Source organism: Sinocyclocheilus grahami, unplaced genomic scaffold (genome assembly GCF_001515645.1).
Source record: "Sinocyclocheilus grahami isolate Dianchi unplaced genomic scaffold, SAMN03320097.WGS_v1.1 scaffold1000.1, whole genome shotgun sequence".
Classification (NCBI taxonomy): Eukaryota; Metazoa; Chordata; class Actinopteri; order Cypriniformes; family Cyprinidae; genus Sinocyclocheilus; species Sinocyclocheilus grahami.
Window position 1 is genome coordinate 161,351 of NW_015506179.1, and position 9,630 is coordinate 170,980.

The 9,630-nt window shown below is 40.7% G+C and overlaps 1 protein-coding gene across 1 annotated transcript in view; it reads right to left on the bottom strand.

Annotated features, from left to right (window-relative positions):
* Positions 1 to 9,630, bottom strand: part of magi1a (membrane associated guanylate kinase, WW and PDZ domain containing 1a) — a 150,506-nt gene that overhangs the window by 92,914 nt on the left and 47,962 nt on the right. The window lies entirely within an intron of this gene.

The following is a 9,630-nucleotide window of genomic DNA, read 5'->3' on the forward strand; positions in this document are numbered from 1 at the left end:
TATATATATATATATATATATATATATATATATATAGAAATATAAGAGTCTGCTGATTTAGGTGATACTGTTCATTAACATATCTAATTGCTAAACTGACTGCAAATTATAATCCAGAAGTGAAATGTTGATTCTTCCACATGAAAACGCTGTATGACAGAAATGTTCATCTATCAGAAATGAGAAAATCTCAAAGATGAGTATGAATCAAATGAAGCCCGGGGTCTTCACTTGATTTTGCCATTGCTGTCTCACTGAAATATGGCAGAGGACAATCTCCCTATCAGAGCAATGCTCTATTTATCTGACAGATTATTCCACAAAACATTAAATGAACAGATTCAAACTCCACTCTTTCCATCCTGATCAAACATTCAGTTTAAATAGTTAACTTTTACTTTAATTGATCAATTAAATCATCGGTTCGCATCTTTCCCTGTAGTATCTATAACATCTACAGCACATTGTGTCCTTCACTCATTTAATAAAGAGAACATGAGACAGGTCTGACTTCATTACCTACACTAATCATCATCATCATCATCATCAGAGCTTTCCAGGACTGGCAGTTCTTCAGCGATGTGCTCCTCTTCTCCGTATCACAGGAGGCATTATAGAGGCAACGAGCATTAATGAATGAAGGACAGAGGACATTAAATGGGAAATTTTTATGTCCAAAGTGATCGATGTTTCATGTACAGTGGGGTTCACTTACAATGAAAAGTACACTACTGACATCATCTAAAACATAAATTATTTACAGACCCACAATTTAACAGAGATACACATTTATTAATCCTTATTTATGAATATCAAATTCATGGAATTAATTTATAATCAATGAAATTATGTTCATCACCCGACCCCCTGCAGTCTGCTTATCGGGCAAACAGCTCTGCGGATGATGCAGTCAATAGGGGAATGCATTATATCCTACAACATCTGGACAGACCAGAGACTTGTAAGAGCATCCTGTTCAGCTCGGCTTTCAACACCATCATCCCAGCACTCCTCCAGATCAAACTAACCCAGCTCTATCTGTCAGTGGATCACCAGCTTCCTGACAGACAGGCAGCAGCTAGTGAGGCTGTGAAAACTCATGTCAGACAGCCGCAGCATCAGCACTGGAGCCCCCCAAGGCTGTGTCCTCTCCCCGCTGCTCTTCTCTCTCTACACCAACGACTGCACATCTACTGACCCCTCTGTCAAACTCCAGAAGTTTAACATGGCCTCATCCAGGACGGAGACAAGTCTGCTTACAGACAGGAGGTCAAAGAGCTGGCTGTCTGGTGCAGTCACACCAATCTGGAGCTTAACACGCTCAGAAGAGTGGAGATGATGGTAGACTTCAGGAGAAAACCCCCTGCTCTCCCAGATTCCAGGGAACCACCATCTCTCAGGACCTGAAGTGGGACACTCACATCGACTGTGTTGTGAGCAAGACCCAGCAGAGGCTGTATTTCCTTCACCAGCTGAGGAAGTTCAACCTGCCACAGGAGCTGCTCAAACACTTCTACTCTGCAGTCATTGAATCTGTCCTCTGCTGTTTAATAACTGTCTGCTTCAGCTCAGCTTCCAAAACTGACATTAGTAGATTACAGAGGGTAGTCTGGACTGTGGAGTGAATCTCCAAGAAGAGTAAGTAAAAGGGCTGGTATAATCCCTCTGGACCCCTCACACCTCTTTGAGCTTTTGCCGTCTGGTGAGCGCTACAGAGCACCGAGCACCAGAACAGCCTGTTCTTCCCTCAGGCCATCGACCTCATGAACAGTTAAATGCTCTCCCCATTGTGCAATAAAACATGTGAAATACCACTTGTATTTATTTGACATTAACCTACGTCTTCTTTTTCCATTTCCTGTTAATTCTATTCATATAACACACCTGTACATACAAATTTGCCTATTTAAAGAATATATATCTTTGTTTTTTATTTTTGTTATCTGTGTGTTGTTGTTGTCTCTGTGTGCTGGAGCTTCTTCTGTCACCAAAACAAATTCCTACTCGGCAATAAAGCTCTTTCTGATTCTGGTTCTATTTCGGTTTACAATTCTATTTATTCAACACAGCTGACTTACAGTGTACTACATGTATTACTAAGAATGACATAATATTAAACAAGACCACACTTTGCTGTGGAACACAAAATACATTTACTCAGTATGCTGGGATTCAAAATAATTCAACAAACACAACATAAACTGGTCATAAAAAGGACAAATTAATTACAGTATTTGTGTGGTGTGATCCAAATCTTCAAATCTCTCAGACCCAAATTAAGTGGGATTAAGTGACTTAAAAATATCTATTTAATGGTATAGTGAAACTTCCTGTATGTTACATATTCTTTTTATACGCTCTATAAAAGTAGTTATGTTTAGGTTTGAGGGTACAGTTAAAATATCTAAAATATATCTATAGCATTAATTTGATAAACTATTTTTTTGTGGTAGCATATAGCTGTACTACATTAAGTTACACATTTTTGAGCCCCCGCCCCCTAACAAAAGTCTGCTCAAATTAAACTCTAATTAGACTTTTCTATGTAGCCACTGAAACTGCTAACAAATTCATGATTCAGGCGTTTGAAAGAATTGTCAACAAAAATCCTTTATTTTTATTTTAAATCTGAAATTTACTGGTATATGTATAATTCATATACATTTTCCGAAAGTTAAAGCTCGTTCACACCAAGGATGATAACTACAAAAACAATGATAAAAATTGTATTATGAGCGCACACAGTAGTTCTGTCGTCTGTGTCTTTAAATGCTCTTAATTTAGAGCCATTATTAAATCTTTATAGTCATGGTTATATTCACTGTCCTCGGTGTGAGCGGGAGTTTACTGTGTGTGCTCCACTGAAACACAGATGACTAGCTGCTGTGTTCATTAGGTGTGTTTCCGTCAGTACTGTGAGTGACTCCGTGTCTCTCTTCATGGGAATACAGTGGAGTCCCTTTCCAATAAATCAGATTCAGAGCTTCAGAGAATCATTATAATCCTCAAACCCGGAGGATTGAAGCAGTTTAGGGGATTTAGCATCACATGGCAGCAGACGCACAGCTGAACGTGCAATCAAACAGGACAAGCTTTTTAATCTGTGCATGGCCTGCTCCGAATCACACGACACTGCGGTTACAGTGCACTCACATCAGCTCTTCTGGAACAGCAGTCCGCTTTTACACTCCTGTTTGAGCACTTCTTACCCCACCAACGGGATCTTATGAGAATTTGTGTGTATTTTATGTAAAATGTGGTTCTACCACTGATCTCTATATTGACTGGATTGCTCATTGCCTTCTAAACAGCCATTCAGCACTGAAGCCACCGCACATATGTACAGCATATAAACGTGCAGTATTGACCACACCTAAAATGTGAATTATTTACATATGAACAACTTTACAGACTTACAAATTATTCCTTACGAATACTGAAATTGTGGAAGTATTCATATATGATATTTGATTATTTTGTATTCAGTTGCCCATATCAATGGCATGTTTTCAATTGCATTATTAAATGCAATTAAATTATTACTTATAAATTGATAATATTTCGTTCTGTTCTGTGATTTCTGCTGTAAACCCATTTTGAAGAATACATAATGTTAAACAAAACTACACTTTAAACCCTTAAAATGAATAACATTTCTGCAATTGTTAAATTATTACTTGTGTAATATTTACTTTGTTTGCCGTGGGACACAAAAGGCCTTTTCTCCGACATGCTGTGACTGACAACAGAACCATAAAATACACCAAAAAAGCCAACATAATTACAAAAGGATACATTTTATTTGTGCGCTGTAATCCAAATACGACTGTGAGGAACAGACCCAAACTCAAGCCTTTATAGGTTACTGTTCATAACCCCGTTCTTGGAAACATCGAGTGAAGAGACCCTGAAGCCAAAGGACGGTCTTCTGGAAGGCGGTGCACAACACATCACAAAGTAGCAAACCCCACACGAAGTGAGCATGCAATATCGGCCATGAAGGAAAAGACATGTGGTAGCATGCATCCATGAAGCCTCAATGCACACCATGAACCAAATAGGTTATATAATATATACAGTATATTCTCCTTTTCTTTTTTGTTGAGGCTACTAATGGTATTCTCAATGACATGAATAAAAAAAGTGTAGAGGCACAAGGGTACAAAGAGCCCACACCTAAAAAAAGAATTTTGGGGTCTAGCTTTCTGTAATAAACTCTCCACTGGAGGCAAGTGAAGTGACAACCTAAGTGCAGTGTTTATTAAACAGAAACTTAAGCAAGATACAAAACAAACATAATCCATGAAACAAAGACCTGCCTTGACTTGACTAATTAACATGGACAAGAACTCACCAACAGTGGTTACACAAACAAACTAAGCTAGACAAATGGACAATGAAGCATGAGGGCTATATATATATATATATATATATCATCAAACAAAGGCGTCACATGAAACGATCCAACCAATGAGAGCATGACAAGACAAAGACAAGAAAACCTAAACAAGAAACAAAACCCAAGAACCAGCATGACACAATGTAGATGCTGTGAGAAAAATGAATAAAAATGTACAGTACTACTGCCAATGTTCCCTCTTTTTTTTTTTTTTCTTGCTGAGCAAAGCTTTTCTCTATTGGCCGGACATTTCAGCCACCTGAGCAAAAACATTCTTTACACCAGAGCTGAACAGTGTACACACAAAAAAGTGTGAAACTTTTAACTTTAATGTGCTATTTACATTTGATTTGACCCTTGATGAAACTAAATCATGCACATTTCAGGTTATCATTTTTTAAAAATCTCACGCAGTACAGTTCAATTCTTTATAATACTTGACTAATTAACATGGACAAGAACTCACCAACAGTGGTTACACAAACAAACTAAGCTAGACAAATGGACAATGAAGCATGAGGGCTATATATATATATATATATATATCATCAAACAAAGGCGTCACATGAAACGATCCAACCAATGAGAGCATGACAAGACAAAGACAAGAAAACCTAAACAAGAAACAAAACCCAAGAACCAGCATGACACAATGTAGATGCTGTGAGAAAAATGAATAAAAATGTACAGTACTACTGCCAATGTTCCCTCTTTTTTTTTTTTTTCTTGCTGAGCAAAGCTTTTCTCTATTGGCCGGACATTTCAGCCACCTGAGCAAAAACATTCTTTACACCAGAGCTGAACAGTGTACACACAAAAAAGTGTGAAACTTTTAACTTTAATGTGCTATTTACATTTGATTTGACCCTTGATGAAACTAAATCATGCACATTTCAGGTTATCATTTTTTAAAAATCTCACGCAGTACAGTTCAATTCTTTATAATAAAATAAACAATGAAGCAGTTATTTCTCATGAATTCCCTTTTTGATGTCAATATAAAATAATATAAAAAAAAAATATTTTCAATAACTATTTTCAAAAAACGTGAACGTGAATTATTTTACAGTTATCTTAAACCTCCCCATGTAGTAGAGTTTGCACACTACTACAGCTGTGCTCCTCATCCGCTATTTCCAGCTCTTAATCAAACCACTCTTCTGTAAACATGATGACGATTGCATTTGCGTTGGCTCTTGTGTTGAGCTGTTTAAAGTATTTGATTTCTACGGTGACTGATTTGACGCACATCTTTCTCTTTCTATGAAATCTGTAAACAGCATTCACCGGTATATAGTGACACCAACTCTATAGCGGTTTGCCTTGAGCATTGCAATTATTTCGCATTTCATTTTTGCCTCTGTCCTGTGTGCGGCATATTATTTCTTCTACGCGGTCGTGACGTAAGAAGTGCACAGCTTAGAGAGAACATTGACTACTGCTATGTATCTCTCCTCTGCCATATTTAAAGTTTATGATTCGCCCAACTCGGAACCTCGGCTATCAAAATTATCTCAGAGTTTCCCAGTTGTAAATACAGATAGAGAGGCCGTTCATGTCCAATTTCCAACTAGGAAACTCGTATTTAGGATAATTCTGATAGCACGTGAAGGCAGCATTAACCCCTTAGGTACCGAAATTTGGTACCGAACGACAGGATATTTTTCGATACTCGATGGAATCAAGGCAATCCGGTCAGTGCCTAAAAGGTATTGAACTCGATGCCCAGCCCTAAACACAATTTTTTATCTCGAGCCAAACGCGCTTCATTCAAATTCGTCCCATGTGCGTTGCTTCTCTATAAAGACACTAAAGTGCCATTAAGAGCTACAGATGACAGACAGAAGCAGAAACACAGATCGAGACTTTAGCTAAAACACTGCAAAACACAACACTGCTGCAAATATAGTTATTTTTACCTCCTCTGACCATTCAAAGCAGGTTTGTGACGGGACATTATCTTTTAATCCACATTTAGCATTATTAATCAGTGTGTAAAGAGCATTTTAAAATAAACATATAATTGTTAGAATTGGGGAAATTATTTGTAGATGGCAAGGAAAGACAACAAACTTTAAAATTACTAGTTTGTTTTCTGCTCATGATGAGAGCGTTTTGATTATGTTTGTTTTAAGCAAAATATAAAAATGCTCCAGTCTTCAACAGGAAAACTCTGAAGCCCATTCAGTATCTTTTCTGTCACATGGCCTTCTGTCTCACAATAACAATAGCCTGATAAAACATCTGATCTTATCTTTTAATAATCATATCCAGGGTTTGAAATTAACACCCACCAACCCGCCAAATGCGGGTAACGCTGTCAAATCACCAGCCAATTTGGCGGCCGGGTTACTTTTCGTAAATTATGTTCACTCATTCATTTCTTTGGGAAGTTCATGCAGGTCAAATCTGCGCAGGTTTAGCGCAAATACTGAACTCGTGAGACATCATGACATTATCGAGTATATTGCAAAAGCTAAACAAAACACACCTACAAAGGCACGCATACGCGACGAGATGAAGTCTGGTTAGACCGACACAGGACTTATAGTGCGCTCTTTCGCTGCATGATTCAGTCTATTAATATGCATTAACAATGATCACATACTTCAAGATAAGGAGGCAGAAAATGTATATATTTATATTAGTTCATATAGTTAATCAATATCACACGAAGAGTGCCGTTTTTTCTTAAAAAATCAGCATGAATGGCCGGTAAATTAATTTAGTAGCCAAATTGGCTGGTGAGTGAAAAAGTTAATTTCAATCTCTGATCATATCTAATTGGGCTCAACTGATGATTTTTTTGTTTAATTTATTTATTTTTAATAGAAAAATTCTCAGAAGCCATTGGCCTTTGGCTCTGAGGACCCAATTTCCTCATCTTTGGATGACTATTTTTTTCTTTCTTTTACAAAGCATTACTGGTGCCCAGATGGAAATGTGTAACTATTCCTATATACAGTATATATATATATACTAACTATACGTTAGTAACCGAGTATGTTCCTTTTTGATACTTCACTCATACTGCGTCTTGCTAGATGCATATGGGAACAGTCCAATCACGCCGTGCTAATGTAGTGGAACGACTAAAGGTATAACTTCCATAAGCAACCAATGCTTATAGAGAAGTCAACAATAGCCCAAGGCTAAAACGGGCTGAGCTTTCTAGGTCACCCCCGGCCTGGTTAATCGTTCCAGAGTATACCCGTAACTTCGACACCCAGGGGTCGAGAGCTAACAGGTGAACAATACCAGAGAACTTGGGCGCGGTACGGCCAAGGGCTCTCTAGCTGCGCGTGCCATTTCAAGCGGAAAGGACCCTGGCCTGTAAGGCCGGGACTTCCAGGTTATAAAACCTTGCAAATGTGGATGGCGAGGCCCAGCCGGCCACCTCACAAATATCCGCAATGGACACACCACTGGACCATGCCCACGACGAGGCGATGCCTCTAGTCGAGTGGGCCCGTACTCCAATGGGGCATTGGAGGCCCAAGGAAGAGTATGCTAGCGAGATGGCGTCTACTATCCATCTAGAGAGTCTTTGCTTCGTAACCGGAAACCCCTTGGTGCGGTTACCGAAGCTGACAAAGAGTTGTTCCGATCACCTATAGGGAGCGGAACGCTCAATATAGATTCTCAACACCCTGACGGGGCAGAGCAGAGATAGCTCTCTGTCCTCTTCAGTTGGAGGAAGCGTGGAGAGCGTAACGACCTGTGCTCTGAACGGAATGGAGAGCACTTTAGGTACGTAACAGTGCCTCGGTTTCAGGACGACTTTAGAGTCGTTAGGCCCGAATTCCAGACAGGCAGGGCTAATTGAGAGCGCCTGCAGGTCCCCTATTCGCTTTACTGATGCTAGTGCTAGAAGCAGAGCAGTCTTTAACGATAGCGACCTAATGTTGGCGGCCTGTAGCAGCTCGAAAGCTCAGCACAGTAGGCAGGTCCCATGAAGGGACGGTAGGAGGACGAGGCGGATTCAGCCTCCTTGCACCCTTCAGGAAGCGGATGACCGCGATATTTTTGCCCACTGATTGGCCCTCAGTAGGGACATGAGAGGCCGCTATAGCCGCCACATAGACTTTGAGCATGGATGGGGAGCGACCCTTATCCAGCAGCTCTTGTAGAAAAGACAGCACCTCTGCTAATTCGGATGTGAGAGGGTCTTTGCCGCGGTTTAAACACCAGGCGGAGAAAAAAAGACCACTTTAAGGCATAGAGGCGTCTCGTAGAAGGAGCTCTAGCCTCCGAAATTGTGTTTAAGACTCGCTTTGGGAGGCACGAAGGCTCCCGTCGAGCGGCCAGAGGTGCAGGGCCCATAGGTCGGGCCGAGGATGCCATAATGTCCCGTTCGCTTGAGAGAGGAGATCCCGTCTCATTTGAACAGGCCAAGGGGCCGCTATTAGTAGCTGAGTCAGCTCTGATAGCCACAGCTGGTTCATACACAGGGGGGTTGCCAGGAGAACCCTGTGTTTTTGTTCCCTCATTCGCCTGATTACCAGTGGGATCAGAGCGATTGGGGGAAAAGCATAAAGCATGAAATGAAAAAAGATGGCGGCGCGTTCACACGCTGTGGCTTCTCTCTCTCCTGACAGAAAGGTGTTTCACAGTGTTTTTGTACGTATTCGTCGCGTCTATTTGTTTCTAAGCGCGCATATAGTTGTGAGTTTCTGCTCGATGTCGGCAGAACCACATTTTTAGAGTTAAACTCTGCGCACGTACATGTGGAAGAATTGACAATAAAGCAGACTTGACTTGACTTGACTTGACATAAAGAAGGAAGTTGGGCCAATTGTGGGCCAACGCGTCGCTGGTCTTTGAGAAATAAATTTGGCAGTGAGAGTTGTCTTCTGAGGCGAAGAGGTCTACCTCTGCCTTGCCGAAGATCTCCCAGATTTTCTGAACCATTTGCGGATGGAGCGTCCACTTTCCTGAGGGGACATTGCTCCTTGATAACATGTCCGCTCCCCGGTTCAATTTGCCCAATATAGGTTGGGTTGAGCCCACTCTAAGAAGCGCTCCACGAGCATGAAGAGGCGCTTTGAAGAGTGGGCTCCCTGGCAATTTATGTAGGACACAATCGACATGTTGTCCGATCGGATTAGCACATGGTGCCCTTTCAAGACTGGCAGGAAGAACTGACAGGCTCGACATACTGCTAACATTTCCAGGCAGTTGATGTGGAAGCCTTTTTCCACCATCGACCAGTGGCCGAAGGTCGGTATGCC